Consider the following 22,580-nt stretch of genomic DNA (forward strand, 5'->3'; position numbering starts at 1 on the left):
CTTTTCTATTAATTTTCTCTTAACAATTAAAGTTCTTAAAAGAACTGGGCGATGGACTGAGTCCTTGACTCTTTATCCCATCATCTGAATGAAGATAATCTGTGTGAATGGAGTGTTATTGAGCTAAAAAACTCTAATCATGGTTGGGTAACGGCAATAGCCGAGCCTCAGTTAAAACTTCATTGGCTACAACATTAAGAGGAAGGAAGTTGAAAAAAGGACTTTTTTCAGTCCTTCCTCTTAATAATTACTTTTGAAAATTAAAATTTGATGTTCTGTATCTATTAAAGAAAATGGTGTCTTAAGATATTGCTTTAAATTATTAGATGATTGAAGTTTTTTATTACATTTCTGTCAAAATTATAAAAGTAAATAGAAATATTTTTAATTTTAGTGAAATTTAATAGAAATTTGGAATGAACTAAAAGAATAATACAATTTCCTATAAAGTGGATTATCTTCTTCGTGGTATACGGACTGTATCTCGACTAAATATTAATTTCTGCTAAGCCTAGTGCTATACACATTTCACTGTGCGCTCTTCTCGTTGTTTGGTATAGTAAAATATTGCTTTAAATCATTATGCTATTACACTAAAATATTATTAGATGTCTAATATTAATTGTAATTATATTATTGCAATTTTGAACTACGTACCTATCCGAACTTGACTTTTCTGCTCTTACAGATAAGGATTCCCCATTGGGGGGGGGGGGGGTTGAAAAGCACTTTTAAGCGATCAAAAGTTTAAGATCAATTTCAAAATAGGAAACAGAAAAATTTATGCGTTGATTTTTTTTCTCGCTTTTGTTTACTGAATTCATCAATTACGAATAGTCAAAACCGTATAATGTGGAGATGGATAGTTTAATAGAGTGAATCAGAGAGAGATAGATAGATAGATAGAGAGAAGGAGAAATTCATAATATGTTGTTTTTATTTTAAAAAAAAGACCCAAATTCTGATAAGAGTTTTAAATTTAGTTCAAACCCAAGCAGTTTAGTTGATCAGAAATATAATATAGCTAAATGCAAGTCAACTCGAAAACAACCTATGGTGTTATTGAGGAATAATATTGCATTAAAAAATACATATTTCTGCCTCCTTTAATCTCTACACAACATTATATACGAATCCAATCACTGTCCAGGCTATATTTTACAAATATACAGTTCTTGTCGCCACCTTCATCTTTCACCAACCTTCTGTTTTTATTTGAATCTGGTTTTTGTACTGTGATTTTCTGTTGACAAATTTTCACTTACTTAGACTTTTTTCTTCACCTGTAAACATCGGGTCCAAAATCGAGACAGCATCTATATCTTAATAGAGATGAACAACCTTACGACTTATCGTGCAATTCTGGTTCATTAAACCTGGATACCAGAGACGAAATTGTCTTTTAAGTGATAACATTAAAGACTTAGATAATCAGGTATGGTATACACTTCGATTTTCACAACAATAAGAAGCATGTAGACATATTTTTGTTGTTAATTTTAATATCTACAATTATATTTGTCACTTTTTGTGTCGTTCCCGCTTACTAAACATTCCACTAAACTTATATTTAGTGGAATGTTTAAGGGAATTCAGAGGCCAAGCATACTACTTTTTCAAGCTACTTCAATCTCTAGTACAAAAAATGAATATTGGGTCACATACGAGGTGCAAGGTCTCCTTGACTGTGCCACAGGTCTTGTCGTAGCCAAAATATAAGAAAAGGTTAGTCTCTTAAAGGTCCACGACCTGCCTTGATTGGCATTCCTAACCAAAATATGAGATAAGCTCAATCGTATGCCTAAATATATATATTTTAGTTAGTGTAAGTGATGAAAGCTACGTGTATCTCTAGATCGTTTGCCAAATTGTGAGATTCAAAAACCATAGTTTTCGGATGAAAAAAACCTTGCATCCGGATGAGACCGACTAACTCACCTTTAGTCGAAAGAGGCCAGATAAAGGTTCCTCAGGTCACTGACGGGAATCGAACTCAGGTCTTTCCGACCAAAGAGCTTCGATTTAAATCCACAATTTTACAAAAAAAATGTCTACTGAACTACGGTGACACACACACACACACACACACACACACACACACACACACACACACACACACACACACAAGGGAAGCCTCCTTAGCTCAGTCGGTATAGACGAAGCTCTTTGGTCGGAAAGACCTGAGTTCGATTCCCGTCAGTGACCTGAGGAACCTTTATCTGGCCTCTTTCGACTAAAGGTGAGTTAGTCGGTCTCATCCGGATGCAAGGTTTTTTTCATCCGAAAACTCAGGTTTTTCGTCCCCGAGAACAGGCCAACCGGCCCCGTGAACACACATGGATTATACAGTCATATGCTGGTACCGAGTCCGGATAAAATAGGGAGTTTGGGGAAAGCAATGGTGAACTACCCTGTAAATATCTCACCGGGAACACCTTGTATGCATACCTACAAAGTCACCTATCACCTACGGTCGGAAAAATAAATAAATGAAATAAATACGTTTAAAATAAACAACAAATAACGTTTACACTCGGAAGAGCTTAAAATCTTAACACGATTTTATAGCTGAACGTTTACTGATGTTGAATTTGATGATGATGGAGATTGATCAACCGGTCTATTAATATAATCAAAAAGATTCTTCATAGAAACCCTCCTCAGCAACAACCTCCTGTCGCGCAATATACATCGTCCATCGTCATCCCTTATGCAGGCTCAGTTTCAACAAAAATAGCCAAACTACTGAAGTCTTCCAAAGTCAGAGTTGCTCTCAAACCTGTCAAAACTATACGCCACTTTTTTAAGATCTCCTAATGCCTTCTTCAAATACGCAGCTGTATACAACATCCCATGTTCCTGAGGACTAAATTACATAGAGCAAACATCAAGAAGCCTGGAAATTCGAAAAAAAGAACATATAGGGGACTTGAACAACAACAGAACAGATACTTTAGGATTAGCCCATCACTTCTCGATCTCAAACTACACCATCGATTGGGATAACAGCTCCATGCCTTATATAGAAGAAGATTCTCGATGTAGAAACTTCAAAGAAGCCGCGGTTGTACTCCGCTCTGGAGAATATCTAAACAGAAATCAAGGAATGATTCTGAAAGACATTTGGAAAAGCCTAACAAATTCACTCAGCTTACCAGAATTTCATTTCGCTAAAAACTATATAACGCGCTCAATAAACAATGACTGAGACACCACGTTCCATGCTTATGGTGTTACGCGTCAGCTTTAATTTATTTGACTGTGTTACTCCACCCTTATTCTTCTTTTTTTTTTTTTTACTAGCAAACATTAGTGTGTACCGTTATACTTGTCCTGAAGAAGCCGGACAGAATAGCTGATGAAACTTGTTGACAATTTTTGTATATCATTTATTAATATCTGTTCAACGAATAAAACCAAGAAAAAGCTCATGTTTTAACGGTCTATTAATATATGACAGACTGAAGAAAAATAGACACAGTCATTCTAAAACTTAGTTATTGTGGTAGGCTGAATTATGGTAACTAAAGGTATGAGGCTACTGTTGCTGAGTGCATTCTCTATAATGGTGAGTGATGGATCAAATGACATCTTCCAGAAGGTTCAGATGTAATAAGAAACTACACACTTAATTATCGTGAACTAACTCACGTCACACTAACAACTCCTTGACTGTCGGTCTTCCGAAATGAGAGAGAGAGTAAAATAGTGTTAATTTTTAACTAGATACAAAACTCTTCTTACATTTTGCTCTTAAAGAATTATCGATAATTAATTAAGAAGCGGTCACACTAATTTGTACTACTCCATCAAGTCAAAAATCAAAAGAAAAATAACAGAACTTAATTACCTCTAGGCCAATGCTCTACGCTGCCTCACGCTATCATCTTTCCACAAACACGAGTTCTAAAAGCAGAAAATTGAAGCAAAAATATCGCCCGTTACTTGATTTGGAGGCTTTAGAATGAAACTTGGTTCTTGTTTTCTCAAAGAAATTAGAAACTGTACAACAATTAAACTAAATTCTGCAAAAAGGAAAAAAAAAATGTGGTGAAACAATTAAAGCTAATCTGTTGATTTCAGTTCTCTCTGTCTGAATCCTCACAGTTGAAGTTCAGAAAATACATCATTATTATAAGGATTGGGATAACGTTAATTGCAATAATACTTTAGCCACACTTTTGCTTATCCTCAGGTACGCCATTTTGAAATATGGTTCGCTTGAAGAGTACACTAAGGACATAGAAATAAATACTTGTCTTTTGTTTGGGAAACCAAGTAAATATACAAAGGACATCTAGTTGTTTCAAGATCTTTCGTAACTCAATCGATAACGACAATGGTTTTTACGCGAAAAAAACCTGAGTTCGAATCCCTTATATGAAGGGATTCTTTCCGGAAACTTGGATTTCTCATTACGCCCATCAGGCGCAGTTAACAGATAAATATATTGGCCTCATTACCCTGTACTTTTAACCAAGACTCAAAATTTTCATTATTAGGTAGTAGCAGAAAAATTCTTTTAGTTACTCAAATAGAAAAACTTACATCATATTATATTCAGCTAAAAAACTAACGTGCCTTGCATTCTAGGTTGCAGTTCCAAACTACCCAATCCAGGTCTCACCGTTATGATTTTAAGTCTCCATGTTTTTTCAGGATAGAAAGAGTAAAACAGGAATGTCCTCAGAGAAATTCCAGCCTGTTAGTCTCATATCAGCTAAATCTACGAAACAAGGCTAAATGAAGTTCTTGAAAATTGTACGAATTCAAACGACGTATTTTAGAAAGAGAAAGAAAGAAGAGAGAGAGAGAGAGAGAGAGAGAGAGAGAGAGAGAGAGAGAGAGAGAGAGAGAGAGAGAGAGAGAAGTACAGAAAAGTACAGAAAGCCGTTGTAGCTTCAGGTGAGTTATTATATTAGAGCGTGCTTAGCTCAAGTAAATCAATCCGTATTTATCTGTCTTTATATGTCTACACTACATTACCAAAACCGTTAAAACAAAATCAGAAGTGCACATACTTCGATAGAAACGATGTAAATATATAGCGGATGGTCTAATAAGACATCTTTGTAAAGCATACCTCAGTAACAAGCACGTTGAATTTAAAATTGCTAAAACTGTTAAGTGTACCCGAGACGAATGAAAACGGGTATTTAGAGGAGGGTAACACATCGAATGGGAGAACCCGGATCTAGCTGTAGTTCGGCAAAAGTTATTCTTCAGCCTAAAGCTCGATAGTGGTGGTGATGGTGGATTAGTTTTTATAGGTACCACCATGAAGAGCGAGTGAGTGAGAGAGAGAGAGAAAGAGAGAAGTGTATCTCCTTGTTCGGGATACCAAGGGACTTCTCATTCTTTTGTAGTTCTATGATCATTTTTTTTAATTTCGTATGGCGATTCAACGGCCGTGAGCCCCCTTTTTACGGGAAGGTACGGCACCACCTTAATCCCACCCCCTTATTTTTATCCGGGCTCGAGACCGGCATAACTGACAATTCAGACCTATGGCTGGAGGGATTGTCTTAAGTATTCCTGACTGTATCCATGTGTGTTCACAGGGTCGGTTTGCCTGCTTGCTGGATGAAAAACCCCAGATAAACTGGGGGGAAAACCGTGCTGTCCATGCCCAAGATCGGCTAACTTGGCTATGGCTGAGGAAGTCCTCAAACACCTCACGTCGTCGACGGGAATCGAACCTAGGACACTCCTTCCCCAGGTATGGTTGCGAAGCGCATAGTCACTAGGCTAACTACGCAGACAGTTCTACGATGACATTATGTTATTGATGTGATAATAATATGATGTCCTCTGTCAGTCACACCGTGCAAGGTCCATTTTAGAATAAGATAGTATCTCTAATGGAACTGAGAGCACAGAATCTAAATCCGGCTGAACACCTAAGTGACAAAATGCAATAATATGTGGGGAATCGTCTGTGGAGGTGAATATCATTGTTAGAACTCAAGATTCATCATAAAGGATGGTGTGATACAGACCATACCAAATTCTCTGGTACAGACTCAGCATCATAATAAAAAGATAATGTTTAAAGATAATGATAAAGATAATAAAAGATAATCTTTGTTTTTATTTCTTGGGTGCTTCCGTACTTCTGGTGACATAGCGCATGTGTTCAATTTTCGTATATGACATCTAACCATTGTTCTTTTGAATCTTTTTTTTTTCTTAGCTTAGAATTGCCTGATTTGAGGTCACAACGAATTAATGCGGCCAGCACACCACTCCTCTGCTGCATCCCCTAAGGTCAAGTATTTATGCCTGTAGATCTGTGTATTCATGGGCGGGTTTGGATGTTTTGAGGGCCCCAAAAACCAACGTTTCCTAGAAAAAATCCCACCTCTTTGAGACCGGCTAACTCACCATTTGATTGAAGAGATCTGATAAAGGTTTTTCACGTCACTGACAAGAAAAAAACTTTAAGCTCATCTACCAGCTGAGTTACGGAGGCTGTAAAAGGGTATAGTTACGGATGAAAGGATTATCATTGTTCTTCCTACTCACATCCAGAATACGACCTTCTAATTGGACTTGATAATGAAAATTACAATTTTATTAAAGCAAAATATTTATATATCAATTTTTGTTCATCTTCAGCAACGATGGATCGTATATGCTAATTATAGCAATTTCACGAATTAAATTTTCGTTTGTATAAAGAGTCCACATAGTATTCCGCATCCATATAAGGCATACAGTAGCGTCCTAGCTTGGTCATAGGTTTTATTATATCCGCTAGAAATACATTGTCTTGTGTGTTGAACGACGTATAAATACACGTAATAAATTTTCGGTTAAAATTCATCAAAACGAATATATATTTGTCAGTGAGAGGGATAACAAAAGATTGCTTCTTAAATAAATCTTTATGCATTCTTTTTGTGCTTTTGAACAACACTATAGAACGCATTTAACATAAACTTTATTATAGATTCAATAAGGTTAGAAAAGTGAGAAGAAAACACTTATTTAATGCCTTTATGTATTCTCGAATTTTCTAGCACTCCCATTCAATGTTGTTACTAAGGTTATGTCCTTCTTTTTTCTAATTTAATTTTGCACGATACGTTATACTTTTTTAGGGGGCGTCCACGTGATAATAGGGCAAAAACTACGCTTACAAATAAATTTTTCAATATTAAGAAGAATCGATTTCACTGAAGGCTCCGTAATTTCAGTATGTTCGTGAGCCTTAGCCTTCCCCCCAGGCTACCGATAGCTCTTCATTTAACTTTCTGTGGAAATATTAAAGTCAGACATAAAATTTATATCTATATTCTAGGTCCGTTTATTCCTATGCTATGCTCTCTCTCGTGCGCCAATTTTTCATCCTTTTAATACCTTCCCCATGCATCTTATTTTTTAGTTATTTCAATATATTCTCGTTCTGTATTTTATACCATCTATTCCTTTATTCTTTGATATCCATGTTTCTATAAGACTTATCTGTGTTCAATATTTATTCTCGACAATAAATATAGAAATACTATACATAGTAATTATAGAAAAACTGCATGTTTTACGTGTTTATATATATTATTAGCGTTTGTTTTGAAGAAGAACAATACCGAGGCAACTCGTAGTAAAGGCGGTAAATCGTCGATTTTAATGAAAAAACAAAACAAAACACTTATCCTGTGTAATAAGAGAGAGAGAGATTTTAGTCGTATTTTAAATTGTTTATTTTTTATAAGTCAAGTAATTGATTAAAAAAAAACATTTTTGATATATTTAAAAATAGTTTAGGGTCTTTCTAGATTTACCCGTTGTCTATTTGGCATGTTTAAAAATTAAATACATGATCCATCACCGGAAAACTTTTTTAATAAGTGCAGTAATGGCTTTTGATAGGATCCTCCCTGTTATTCATCGTTGTGTTTTTCTATAGGTATAAAATAGTGCTATTTCAATGATTTCAGTAATCACAGTTTGTCGAGAACCCTCTTTTAATGCATACGATTTATGAGAATAACATTGAGAAGATGGTACAAATTTCAAATTGTTATTTAATAATGCATAACAAAACAGACAAAAAAAGGATAGATAGATACGGGGTGATCGTACTTAGGTGTATTTTCAGCCAAAAGTATCCATAAAAATTCCTAAATGTATTTTATGAATAAATGAAATATTAAATACAAACAAACTTCACTCAACAATCTTATAGATATTCTTAAACATACATTTTTTTTATTTATTTATTTAAGACGATACTTGAGATTAATGATAGTACTGTGTGCATGCACGTAAAGAGAAAAGATCACGCAAAGCCATTTGGAAACAAACAAACCAAAAAAAAAAAAAAAAGGGTTTTATGAATAGCCATCGAGGGAGAAATGAAATTCAAACAAGCTTAAGTTAATATAAGTTTTGTATAATCGAAGCATAATGATGGGATATAATAATGGATGAATATTTTTCCAAATGCATTACGCTAAGAAATTATGGCAACGATAAAGACATCAAAATCAGTGTCGGAGTCACGTACTGGATATGTCACAAAAATTAATTTTTGGGTATCCGGAGTATATAGGTATAAAATTGAACGTGTGAGTGCAATTACACGCGATAAAACAGTTCGTAGTGTAACGATGTCGGTATTCAGTAGAAAACTTAGGTGCAAGAAATATGTTCTGTTCTCTCTACGCTTACACGTTGACTCACACCGCATCATGCAGGCTTTCGAAATGAGGGAATAGGAGTAGTTAATCCTGATTCGTACTCTTCTAGGTCTGTTATTGCGTATGTTCTTTTGACCAGTTTACCTGTTTTGGGATGAAAATACACGAGTTTCCGGGAGAGAGAGAGAGAAGGAAAAAATCTTCTTTTATCCCCGTGTGTGATCGGCTATCTCATCTTCAAATTAAAAGTTCTTATGAAGATTCTTCGGATCCTAGACGGCAATCGAACCACCCAGGTCTTTCCAACCAATGGACCTCCTAGAAACCGACTGTGCTCAGAAGGCTCAGGAAATATAATAATAATAATAATAATAATAATAATAATAATAATAATAATAATAATAATAATAATAATAATAATATATTTATTGATTTCTAAAATATTTATACATACAATAAACATCTTGTGTGACATAGCATCTTATAATTTTACAGAGTTCAGCACTAAGTGCTGCAATTCCTACATTAGATTACTTGTAGATGAGTGAGGCAAGTTAATCCCACCTACTTCGAAGCTTGGGTTAGCTTTTATGAAGAGAGTGGGATTTAGCCTTCACTATTTGTGTTGTTGTTGCTACTGTTTACGTATGGGATGTAGGCATTGGATGCTAGTGATTTGTGATGTGTATATTAGTGTTAATGGTTTCTTAACTTTGTTAGTATATTTTCCAGAGTTCGCTTTTTAATCTTCTGTAGTTATCTACGTGTTTTAACTTTCTTGGATAGGTTGTTGAGTAGCGTGGGTATCTGATGTGATCTCACAAAAGAACCGTATGAGTTGTTGAAGGGTGTGGGGATGTAGAGAGTTGTTGTAGGTCGTGTTATACGATATGTGTCTCTGTTGTTTCGGTAGGTGATGTTGAAATAATTCCTTGTTAATGTCATGTAGTGTTTCAATAATAATAATAATAATAATAATAATAATAATAATAATAATAATAATAATAATAATAAAATACCTGCAAATGCCTAGTCTCTGCGGAGAACCAACCAGTTCGAAACAGCTGTCAGGGCCATTCAAACCGTATCGAAATGGACCAATAGAAGGCGAATATATGGACGTTGCGCAAAGCGATCATATGTTTTATAAGGTCTACGCTAGGGCAACTCGTAAATACCGGCGAGTGTATTCTCGTAAGCTGTCTGGTCAAATTTCGTACGAAACTTTGATAGTTTCTACATTCGGCTTTGAAATAATGCTGGATTGAATATTCACTCGATTTCTATAATATTTTTTCTTGAACGATTTAAATGGAAACCATTTTTATACAGATTGAATGAAAGCAACGTAATAATAAGCTTTCGAACGTTTTCTATACTAGTTCGTATTTTCTGCTTTCGAAGCTAGCACATATTTAAGATGGTATCCCATTTAGTCCTATGCACTTCATCATCCTCAAGTCTCGAAACTTCTTGTGGCAGAAGTTATAAAGAAAATATTTTAAATTACAGATAGGTTTTGATTTGCTGTTTGGGATTGTTTTTAATATATCTAAGGACATTTTCTGAAGAGGGAAATAAATAAATATTTATTTTTGAAAATAATTGTAAATGTGACGATTTTTGGCCCTGTATTTATTTAGAATATATCCATATTAATTAATAGCGTTTTAATCATTGAGATAGAATACGGAGATACCTCTCCAAAGATTTTGAGTGTTTTACACCTCTAATCTCACAGAATGAACCAAAAGGACTACTGAACTCAACACTACAAACTTTTTTCTATGTAAACATAATTCTTCATGTTTAAATTAACATAAAAGTATATAAGATTATCAATCATAAAGTTAATATAAATTTAATAAATATCTACAATTATCAATCATAAAGTTAATATAAATTTAATAAATATATAATAATAATAATGTGATCTAGCAATCAATTATAAAGTTAATACAAATTAAATAAATATATATATATATAACATAATGTGACCCATGAAACAATCAATATAAAATATCAATCAACGCTCTCCTTATAGTCCTTATAAGGACTGGCTTAAAGGGGCGAAGCAAGAATGCTTTTCATCTTCCCCGTTATCTGTAGAGGACAGTGTATGGATAAGGTGTTATTGAGCAATTAAAGCTCTGATCGTGGCAGGAGAGTAACAGCAATAGCCGAACCTCAGTTAGAACTTCATTGGCTACAGCATTGCCATCCATTACCCTCCAAGGGTATTGGATTGAATGAATCTATCAGATTCTATCAATCCATCAACGCTCTCATTTGCATTATGTAGTTATAGTATTAAAATTATATTAAGAAATTAAAGGTATTTCTTTAAACCTCCAAAAAACATCAAGAGTTTGAAAGTAATAAAAACATTTTTAAAAAATCTCATTTTATATATAATTTCCTTTTATATTTCATAAGAAATAGATATTTAAATTGAAAAAATTTATAATTATTATTATTAATCCTTTTTTTTTTACATCCAACATAATTTCCATTCGATTGTCTTGAAAGTTTTATACGACACTGGAAGGGTAGATACAATCTCTTAAAGGAACATTTGATTCATAAAGTGAAATGTTTACATTAAAACAACATCGTTTACTTGTTTCGATAAAAGATACTTTAGACATGAGTTGTTACGACTGAAAACTCCCATTTGTACTATTAATGAAATTTGAGTTTTTTTCTACAAAATACACCGAAGTGAATAATATTCCTATAAAATGCGTATGAAACTTTGTTTCCCAGTTGTGTTAACTCTAATGAACAGACCCGCTAGTATTTATTGCACACTAGGAGACTCATACTTAACAGTGAAACAGTCTACTCCGTGTGACTATTTTACCAACGTCCTATTCGCACCATTACCCTGTGACCATCATCGGATACCTTCTAGGTTTTATAGGATAAGTTACCACAGATTTATGATATTTTACTCATCCCATGTACACTATTTTAACTCCTGCTGGTCTCTTATTATCTCTCCCTTTCCTGTTGACTTGTTATTATCGCCTAAACATTTCTTCAGGTTGTTAACGTTTCTAAATGCACTTTTTTTATTATTATTATTTTATTTATTCGACTAAACGTGTGGTACTTCTGAAGAGAAAATGAATACTTGGAATATTCGTTTTCAAGTGCCTCGGGTTTTTTCTTTATTTTATTTTTACATCTGATATTTTCATGTGCTGTAAAAAAAAAAAAAAAAAAGGAGAAGAAGATTCTCATTACTTGTCTTTTCAATAAACAACATTAATGGCGCCGTTCACAGAGAGTCCAATCAAATACTAAAGGATATATAAATACTAATATATAAATTATGATTTTATTCTGCCTGCAAAAAAATAGAATTATTTAAATGTAAACATTATAAAAACTATGCAGTAAGTGTGTTACGTCTGTCTGTGCAATCACCTTGTCTGTTTTAAAGAGATAAAATCCACCTACTTCGTCTGTTAGTCGAAAGGTGACGACAGTGTAGCAAACAACTGTCTCCATCTTGTGATCCTAATCGTAACTACTGTAATATGCATGTAATCATCTTTTTGTAGCTCCTATTTTTCTGAGGGACTGATTTAAAGATTCGACTTTCTTGTGGAAGAAAAACACTTACTTGCGCGAAAGATTAAATAACTTAAGAATAAATAATAATTAAATAGAAAAATAAAACTAGTGGTGGTCGGCGGTAGCTGGCGTTGGTGTAGTTGCGGTCAGTTGGTGAATTGTGTGGTGGAGACAGAGTTGTAGGGTAGGTGCCCTCCCTCGATGAATCTTTGGACTCTTTGGAGGTGTCAAATAATAATAATAATAATAAATTTTTCATAATTTTTTATTTTATTTTATTTTATTTAATTATATAATGATTTAATTTTTTATTTTAATAATTATTTAATTTTTTATTTTAATAATTATTTAATTATATTTTATTTAATAATAATAATAATAAGTAAATAAATAAACTAGAAAAGGTTTCTGTAGGTTTGTTAAAAATCCTCCTGTAGTTTTTAACAACAATCAAAGCTCTTCTTTCCGTGGAAGAACAGGTTTCCATAGAAACGTCATTGAAATATCTGAGGTTGCGCAGAAGCGTTATTATCATTAACTCTGTAGTAGTGATAATCATAATACTGTATTAAAAATAATAAATTTTTGATACAACAAGCGTATTGTTTTCATGATACATAGATTTCGCTATTAAGATAGAAACAAACTTAAAAACGTTGGCATTCCAGTACGACTTCCGTCTCAAACATTCATATAAAATGATAATTTAGCGTGATATGCATTCCAAGAACGAGTTTAATCATGCAAATTTAGTTCGTGATTGAGTAATAACAAACATGTTAACATTGAATTGTTTATACTTTCGATGTGAATGTAAACTGCAATACACTAATTCTAATTAAAACTATGCGCTGAATTTAGATTAATTATTATCGTTCTAATCATTTAGACAAACATTTGCAAGTCATTATAATTCCTTAATCTATTAATTTATAATTCGTTAATCGAATATATTATAAATGATTTTAATTAAAAGGCGTACTGGATTTCAGCAGCAAAAACGCAAATATTCCGAAAACAGATGAAATGCTATCAACCTTTGATTAAGACTTAAACTGAATTCTTTACACAATTAGATTTTTAAGGATCCTTTGACATTTGGACTTTGTCTTAATTGTGCAATAAATAAATCTGGGTATTAGCTTTGAAAAAAGGATTACGTGCGACATAATAGGATCACTTTTATACAAAATAAATTCGGATTTTTCCATATCCTTTACATTTTCTTTAGTTACTAATCCCTAATAGGATTACTAAAATGTCAGTCAAGAGATCTGAAAAACATTCTTTCTAGGAGTTATCTTAGATAAAAAAAGAATATCCTCCTATAATCACGACTTGAACAGATGATGAAATATTAAAATAAAATACAATTCCAGACTCAGATATGAGTGGATGTTAAGAATATTAACAGATCGATAATCCATTATAAAATAAAGAAGTATTTTTTTGTTGTTTTAGTAATTAGATTGATTAAAAAAAAATTAAATGCTGTCTGATTTCTGTCCTTTGAAGTGAGTCGGGTTCGAATCTCGTTTAAGATAGGAATATTTAGAAAAACGTTTGTAAAAATAAAGTTAATCCAACTGACTCCTATGGCAGTTTTAGAGTTTTTCTCTGGAAAATTCGGGTTTTGATCTTCGATAACTAAGAAGATCAAAGTTTCCAAGAAGCCATGTTACTTGGCTTTTTAGAAACCTAATACTTTTTACGACGGAGCGGTTAATTCTATATGCATAGTCTGTTACTGATATAAATTGCGTGTATTCTTCTAGCTAGTTTGCCTGTTTTGCGGGATGTAAAACCCAAGTTTCAAGGAGGAAAAATCCTACCACCTCTGCCAGCTAACCAGCTGAAGGTAAGTTATAAGCCTGATAAAGATTTTCTCATCCTAGCTTTTCAACCAAAAGGCTTCGCCTGTACCGACTAAGCTACGGAGGCACCTTGCAGACAACCAACCCCCTTGCAGTAAACAATACTTTTTAGAACATTTCTAGAGATTTGAAATCCTTCGTCTCAATAATGAAAGGAAGGCGAATCTAGTTAACCTCAGCGATTAAAGAACAAAAGGAAGAAAACTGTCAAAATTGTATCAAAAATATCAAAAACAAAAAAAATATATATATAACATTAATGTATATATAAATATACAAATAAAATAAGAGACAAAATTAAAAATTCACAATATAAAATGTTTGAATTTAAAATAAGCTTTATACACCTTTCCAAGTATTTCGTAAATAAAGTTAATTTTCTGCAGTTTTAATGTTATAAATACATATACATATAAATATATAAATATATAAATATAAATAAATAAATGAAGAAGGGGGAAACTAAGTCCTTTTTAGGACTCAGGATAACAAACGGCAATGCTGTAGCCAATGAAGTTTTAACTGAGGATCGGCTATTGCCGTTACCCAGCCATGACTAGAGCTTTTTAGCTTAATAACATCCCATCCACACAGATTTTCTTCATTCAGATGACGGGATAAAGAGTCAAGGACTCAGTCCATTGCCCAGTTCTTTTAATTTTTATAAATAAATGTAAATATAACTATGTGGGGAGAAGGAAGGAATAAATACCGTATTCAGAAGTAGTTTTTTTGATTAGTTGTTTAGTTGATACACTGACTCAAGAAATATAAACTTCCCATTTATCTGCAGTCTTCTTTACATTTCTTAATAAAGTCCTAAAATATGTTTTTAAAAATGGACTGGTTGGTATATGTATATTTATATAAAAAAAATAAATAAATCAGTATACTCCGCCAAGGAAATATTTATTTACTTATTCAATACTCCAGATCGTTGCTGCCACTCAAAGAATGAGGCCTTCAATACGTTTTATTCCAAATGTAATGCGAAATACAGTCGACTAATACATTCTTGTAGAGATGCAACGCATGAGTCTGCATGTATCCATTTATATAAGGTTTGGGAAACATGAAAGTAATAGAAACGGTACATCCATAAATAAAATATACAAAACGGGATACGTAGAACTGGACTACAGCGATAGATTTTTCGCATAATTTTTTGGTTAGGTTTTCTTGGTTATAAAGTAGGGTCATGTGTCCCTTTCAGTTACAACGAAGTGATGCAAGGATGGATACACGCCATAGCTGTAAACACATTTCACTGTTTCGGTGTGCGCGTGAGAGAGAGAAAGTTAAACTTTTAGATTTATAATCGAAATGTAACCTACTTTTATTCGCTTTATTGAAACTACTAAAATTTTATACAGTTCATTAACAATTCTAATTTTTATTCGAGTATTTGGACCACCCATGGGGAATTATTAAATTACAGATTCTGGCAAATTGAAATGGAATCCTAAGGTAGATTCTAGGAAACTGAAAACGAAGCCACAAGATATTTTCAAGATCTTGTCTATGATGTGTCTATACAAAATCTTGAAATCCTTAGGGGAAAAACCGAACAAGCAAAAAATAAAAATCTCAAACAAGCCCAAGAGATTCCAAGGATATTTAAGTTGCTTTATGCAATATTTCGTATCTCACTCCATATCTCTTTACGTATTAGGCTTACAGACTTATTACAGCAAGACATTTGGTTTATAACAACCTACATCAAGAGCGGATTGTCTTGGTAATAATCTCCAAAAAACCAGACGATAGAATACAATATGAAGAAATGTGGAAATCGAAGAATGGGTTAGGCAGGACCAATCTATCTATCGGGTAACTTTTCATTGAGAAAGTCTCTACACACATCATACAGGAGTTTCGTATTTTTCTAGAAGAAACTCATTACATTGCCATGGTCTTCTATAAATTAAGGAATCAATCATGTCTGAAGAATATTCAGATAGAATAATTGTGTTATTGTTTTATGTAAAAAAAGGAAATACACTTTGATTGCAAACAACGCAGAGATTATGTTTATTTTTTGGACAATCCACGGTGTACTAATTTGATACAAATCTATGTTTCATAGCTTCAGTTCATTCTATCAATTAACTTGCCATTAAGTCATTTCTTTGCTTTCCTGTAATCATGTAAGACTCAAGAAAACCAAGAAATTCAAACTTATCTCACTAGCTTCTCATTTTCTTCTTTCATTCCATCTAGATCTTTTCATTGAAACAACACTAGATCGTTTTTTTTTCCTCATGAATGCAATCTTCAGCTTATTAAGAAACATATTAACAGATTTCTTTCTTTCTCTAGTTAATTGCCCACACTCGGCACTGCTCGGCATTACACACTGCTCAAAACAATTAGGGGATGTTTTAGTTTCTGTCGGCTAATTATAAATTTCTGCAAATAATTACAACTATTGGGTACTTTATACATGAATAAATATTTCTTACTTGTGGATAGGATGTAATTGACGAGATATTGTTTAAATAATCGATATTGATTACAAATTGAGTTACGTTTGTAAATTATTTTTATAACTTTATAATTTACAAGAAAACCAAAATATTCCCTAATCGTTTTGAGCAGTATAGATACTAGCTGAGCTACGGAGGCTCCGCGCGCACGCATGTGTGTATGTGTGTGTAGGAAAAGGAGGAGGAGCAGGTTGATATTAAAAACATTAACTTAGTGAAAGAAGCATCATCCGAATGAACAATCATACTAAGTTTTTATCATTTTTCACTCTGTCAAAAGCAGAGAAAGTTGTAAGTTTTTTATAGTAGAATTCAATTTTATTGCTGCATTTTCACACTATTAATTTTTTATTTCAAGTTTCATTTTAACGCATTACAGATGGCTGCGGTTTCTGCATTTCTAGACTTGCACTCAGTGAATTTGAGAAACCGTTTCTCTGTTCCGTCGAGAGACCAGTTGTGTCCCCTGGTTAAGGGGGGACACAACTGATAGATATGTGTGTTCACATTTCCTTTTTGCCTATTTGTGGAGCAAAAACCCGGCTTTTCGGTTGGGAAACCCTGCCATCTCCAGATGAGACTGGCTAAATGACCTTCAGAAAAGGCTTGTAAAAGAATCTTTAGTTCCTAGATAGAATTCGAACCCAGATTTTTTCTGATCAAGAGGTTCTCATTTTAAAGAACGATTGTAGCTTGTTTGTAAGGTGTTTTCGGTTATTGAGAATCGTCTAGGACTTTTATAGTCAACTTTTCTCCAAAAAATGTTTATACTAAAAATAAATGGAAGAAATAGAAGGTAGTTGCAAGTTAAATTCGCTTTGAAATCCTCTCTGAATAACAGTCACATATCTTCACCCTCATCAACGAACTAAAGGGCTCAGCAAGCATGTGATACATCCGCCTATGGGAAAGATTTGCTTCTTCTTTGCCTCTGCCTACAGATTTAGGTTTACAGTTCCTTCATAGTCGCCGACTCGACCACGTATTGCTCTATGTTTTTTTTTTTTTTTAATTTGTTCACATGAAAATACAAAACTCTCACGATCTTTATTTTAGAAGACCTTCAAAAAATCTACGCTTAACTTAACGCTAATTCCAGGGAATGCTGATAAAATGCGAAATACCATCATTGTCAATTCGATTGCCTTCAATTCTTCAGAAAAGTGTAAATAAACGGTTTCACTGTATTTAAAGACTAACGCTGTCTTCCTGAATGCGATGAGCTAGTAGATTATCGATCGTTTCTTTTCACCGTAAAAGGTAAGTAGAAACATCCGATAAAAAAAGAAAAAAAAAAAACGCATGTCAACACTGTACGTAATCTTCTGTCGTAAATGGAAAAATTCAAAAGGCGTTTAAAATTCAGCACACCGCCTAAACGAACCGAAAATAAACTAGAAATGGAAGGCATTACAACAGATAAAGATAACTGTAAAGCGCCATCCAGTGGCTAAATTTGTTTCTTTTACAACTTCTAAAGTTCCAAACGATATATGCTCGCTAAAATAGCACTAAAGTGGTAATTCAAATCAAATTAAGGAACTTTATTAATTTTATAATCTAAATTATAATAGTGGTTCTATAAAATCGAAATTGAAACTTTTGGTTGAAGAAATAAATTAGTAGGTGAATAATAAGATTGTTACAAATAAATAAATAAATACATTGATCCTTTAAATTCACGAAACACTAAAATTTAGCTGTTTATATTTATAACTTAAATATATATATATATAAATATATAAATATATAAAAATATATTAAATATATAAAACCTATATATATATATATATATATATATATATATATAAATATATATATATGGTTACCCTGTTTTTGTTGATTTTTACTTAAACGTATGGATCTCGTTCTGTACAAAAATAATTTCCATGACTGAGTTTTTAACAAATTCAGATGGTCTTTTTAGACTTGCTTGATTCCGGATAATTATATTTAACGGAGATTTTCATTTTACAACGGCAGGCTAACCACTAAATTCCCACAAAGCGGAGATGTCTTTTGTTATTAATTGCGGTCCTAAAAATAAAATAAAATAAAACAAAACACGAGATTATGAAGACAAGGAAACCGAGAAATGAAATCCTGAAAGCATCTCAGAGATATTAAAACTTATTTCTGAGTCTGAAGCACTTTTAAAAACAGCACAGATTGTCATTTTATAGTTAGCCTATAGCGTGCAATTCCAAGCACGCGTATTATGTTCATGGGTGAAAAGGATAATTTATTGTTTCAATTTAATTGCTACTTTGTATTTCGCTTAATCTTCTCGGGTTTTATTCGGTTGTTAAAATCGGAATTGTAGGGCTCGAATATATACTCGGAAGCTCTCATTCTGCTTAGTACATCAAGTGAACGTGGCTGTACGCATGCGTAGATTACTGGGAATGCTCACTGTAAATGTCAAATTGAGCAATGCTAGCTTTTTATAATTGCCGTTTTCGTTTGTAGCGTTTAATTACTTGGATAAAAAAATATAACGTACTTAATTAGCACAAGTGCACTCTAATATCTTAGAATTATAGGTTTAAAAGTATAAAAGTTTGTTCCGAGTTATTTAACATTCACTTGACGCTTGAAAAATTCCTTGTTACATTTCCTTATGTGTATCCCCAGTCATACAATCTAGCTCTTGGTGAAACAACCAGGCCGTATTGTATTGTATTGTATTGTATTATATAATATAATATATTGCATAATGTGAACGTGTTTTATTATTATTATTATTATTATTATTATTATTAAATACAGTGGATGTAATACAATACTTAAAATGCTAGATTGGTTTATAAAGAGATTTTGTTATAAATGCTCATTTAAACTCGATAAAAAATACTAGTATGCGCCACCTTATGGATAATTAGAGAACTAACAAACAGAAATACACCAAAACCAATTTCGTATAGTGAATGTATATTTCATTAATAGTGTTTTATTAATTTAAATACAAAATTATAAATTTAACTTATAAAAAATGGGGAATAAAAGACGTTTGCGGATTATGAGCACATAAAAGCTTCAGCTCAAAAGATCGCACTATTTAAAATTCAACCAAGAAAATTTCAGAATTAAAATGGAAAACTCTGGATTTTGTTACTTTAAGATTTTTCGAAGGAAGATTATTATCAATATTTATACGTATATACCCCTTTTCGTCAACGTATTTCCTGATATGGATTAGTGACGCACTTGTAAGTCGAGACGTTGATATTTTCATCGAAATCCCAGCTGCTATGACCTAAATGTTTTTTAACCTATCAAAAGAAGAAAAAGCGTGGTGTTTCAGCCTTACGTTCGCTAACTGCTGATGAGAAACAGGGGGGAAAAATCTATTTACGATAACGGAAGAATAAGGATGGATAATAAGCATACATGGAACCCATAAAACTCCCAGGCAGCAGCTGTTTTGCCAGATCCTTCCATCTGGCCATTTATGTTTACCCAATGTTAGCAATGCGTATCCCTTAATACAATTTGTATGAAATCGCAAATTCCCAAGTGTGTAACACTTCGCTCTACCTCTGTGAAAGAGAGGCTATAAAATACCATTGTATTAACACTTGATGTTATTAGGCTCTAAAAATAGAATTCAAAACTTTTATTATACTGACATGAAATGGTCATCTGGGCCGTTATATACTCAGCTATGGTGATACTGTTTGATTATTTCTATGAGAACAATAGACAGAATGTATAAAAAGAGTAAAACATTTGTACACGATTCGAACGAAACACCGAACGCAAAATTGTAAGTGTGATAGGGACTATTTGTTTGCACTAGTTAAAAAATAAATAAATAAATAAAATAAAAAAATTCCGGAGAGACAATAAGAAAGATGCGGGCAGAAGTAGGGGAATTGCAAAAGAAATTGCAGGTTGGAATAAAAGGAGAGAGGGAAGAGAAAAGATAAGTGAAAGAAAATGACAAGAGAAAGAAGAAATGGATAGTTTTTTTTTTAAATTACCATTACCAGTTTTAAAATGATTAACTGTGGTTATCTAAAGAGGTTTCCCCCCCCCCCCACACACACACACACCACCACCCTTGAAGTTGGAGTAAAGCTAAATCGGGAATACGTCCAGATGATGTCGCTTACAATTTCTGGTATGGAAGGATATATTAAAATATTGGTTTAAAATAAACTATAATAAAAGCAAACTATTCAAGTCATGACATGAATTTACGTACTCAAAAAAATAAGAACACAAACTGCACGATTATTTAAGTGTGTAGCCTTAACCTTCGCATACAAGGGTTAAATATGCTCTGCCGATCATAAAACTGTTACTTTTTTTTCTAGTTTAATTTTTCTTATTTTTAATTTTTATCTAATTCTTCAACAATATTTTTCATTACTAGGAAGACAATCGTAGAACATTCCAGCTTCCATTGTACGACCTCCGAATGAACACAATCACCATCATCTCTTTTATTAATAAAAACTGTCGACCCTTCAGGTGAGACAGTTCTAGGATGAAGTAGAAATCACACGGGAAAAGTCTAATGAATACGGGAAGTATTTATTGAACCTTTTCCGAATATATTAAATCGTACTACTCAGTCGAATACGACGATAACGAGTTACGGTTTGCCCCCAAAGACACTTCTTAATCAATCCGTCAAATATGTATTAGATATCTCAGCTGTTTTGCATCCGGTCCCTATCACTGCACTCTTTTCTTGACTTATAATAAACTATTCTTTCTGAATAAAAACGCTTTTTAAGCCACTTCAGGCCTCCAGTATTTGATAAAATCACTACGTGTATAAAGCGCTCCAAAAAGTCCCAATGGGAAACTGTTTTTCATCAGATTTTTATCTGAAAATCAATTATACGTTAGATATTTCGCACCTCAGATTGAATAAATTTTGTGTTTATTTGTACTTTTCAGTGAAATAAAGTGCAGGTTATATGAAAATCAGCTAGTCCTGCTACTTCAATATATTTCACTCCGATCAGCAATTTAACTTATGCACACCAAAATTTGATTCTTTGCCAGTTTACGCTGTCTTCTCAAAGATAATATGCTGTTTAAAAGGAAATAACCAGTTGAATCGTGAAATCCTGAAAATGTAATGTTTGTATCAATTAGCATATTTTTTTCTTCTTCGTATCCGTTGATTTTTTTTAATGTGATTGTCACTCATAAAAAGATGTAAGCTTATAGTACATTAGTAGCGAGGGTGGGCTAAGAATTTTTTTTATATTTCATTAATGTTATAGTTTTTTGTATTTTTATTTATTTTTACATAGTCTGGGAAAATAGCTCTAGAGACCAAACACTCTTACTTTTTTCAAGCCACTTCAGACTTGAAAAGAACTTTGTAAATACTCAAAAGGAGCATTCCACAGACCTGTCACCAGCTTCGTCACTCTTCTCTGGATCCTCACCACTACTTCCTGATTCCCCCCCCTCCAAATGAACAGTTCTATGCACGGTAGTCAAATACTTCCGAATCATAGCCTTACCACGAGGAATGACAACCTCACTAGCTTTACTTGTCAGTGTATTCTTTCATTCAGTAATCCTTCGAGCTATTTTGCAACTTATGCCCTCTGAACTTCGACACTGTTCATCATCATCACCACCCATAAATCCCAGGCTTCAGCAATCCAGTATCATCAATATTATAAATGGTATGTAATAATTTTATCCCAAAAGTGCATACCATACATTTTTTCAACATTAAATTGACAACTATTATCCTTTGCCCATAGCCAATTTATTCGAAATCATCCTGCAGGATACCTACATCACCTTTATCAACTACTGCGCTGCTTGTTTTGTATCATCATCATCACTCAACTGAATATCCCTCTAAATCATCGCCTATATCATTAATATACAAATTAAGGAGTAATGGTCCTAATACAGAACCTTAAGGCGCTCCACTAGTCACCCTCATCCTCATAGATTCCGCTTCACCATATACTATTCTCTAGTGTCTGTCTGTCTGTCATCCCCCCCCCTCCCTC

Source organism: Typopeltis vanoorti, chromosome 3 (assembly GCF_054136105.1).
Source record: "Typopeltis vanoorti isolate ZY-2024b chromosome 3, IOZ_Tvanoo_1.0, whole genome shotgun sequence".
NCBI lineage: Eukaryota > Metazoa > Arthropoda > Arachnida > Uropygi > Thelyphonidae > Typopeltis > Typopeltis vanoorti.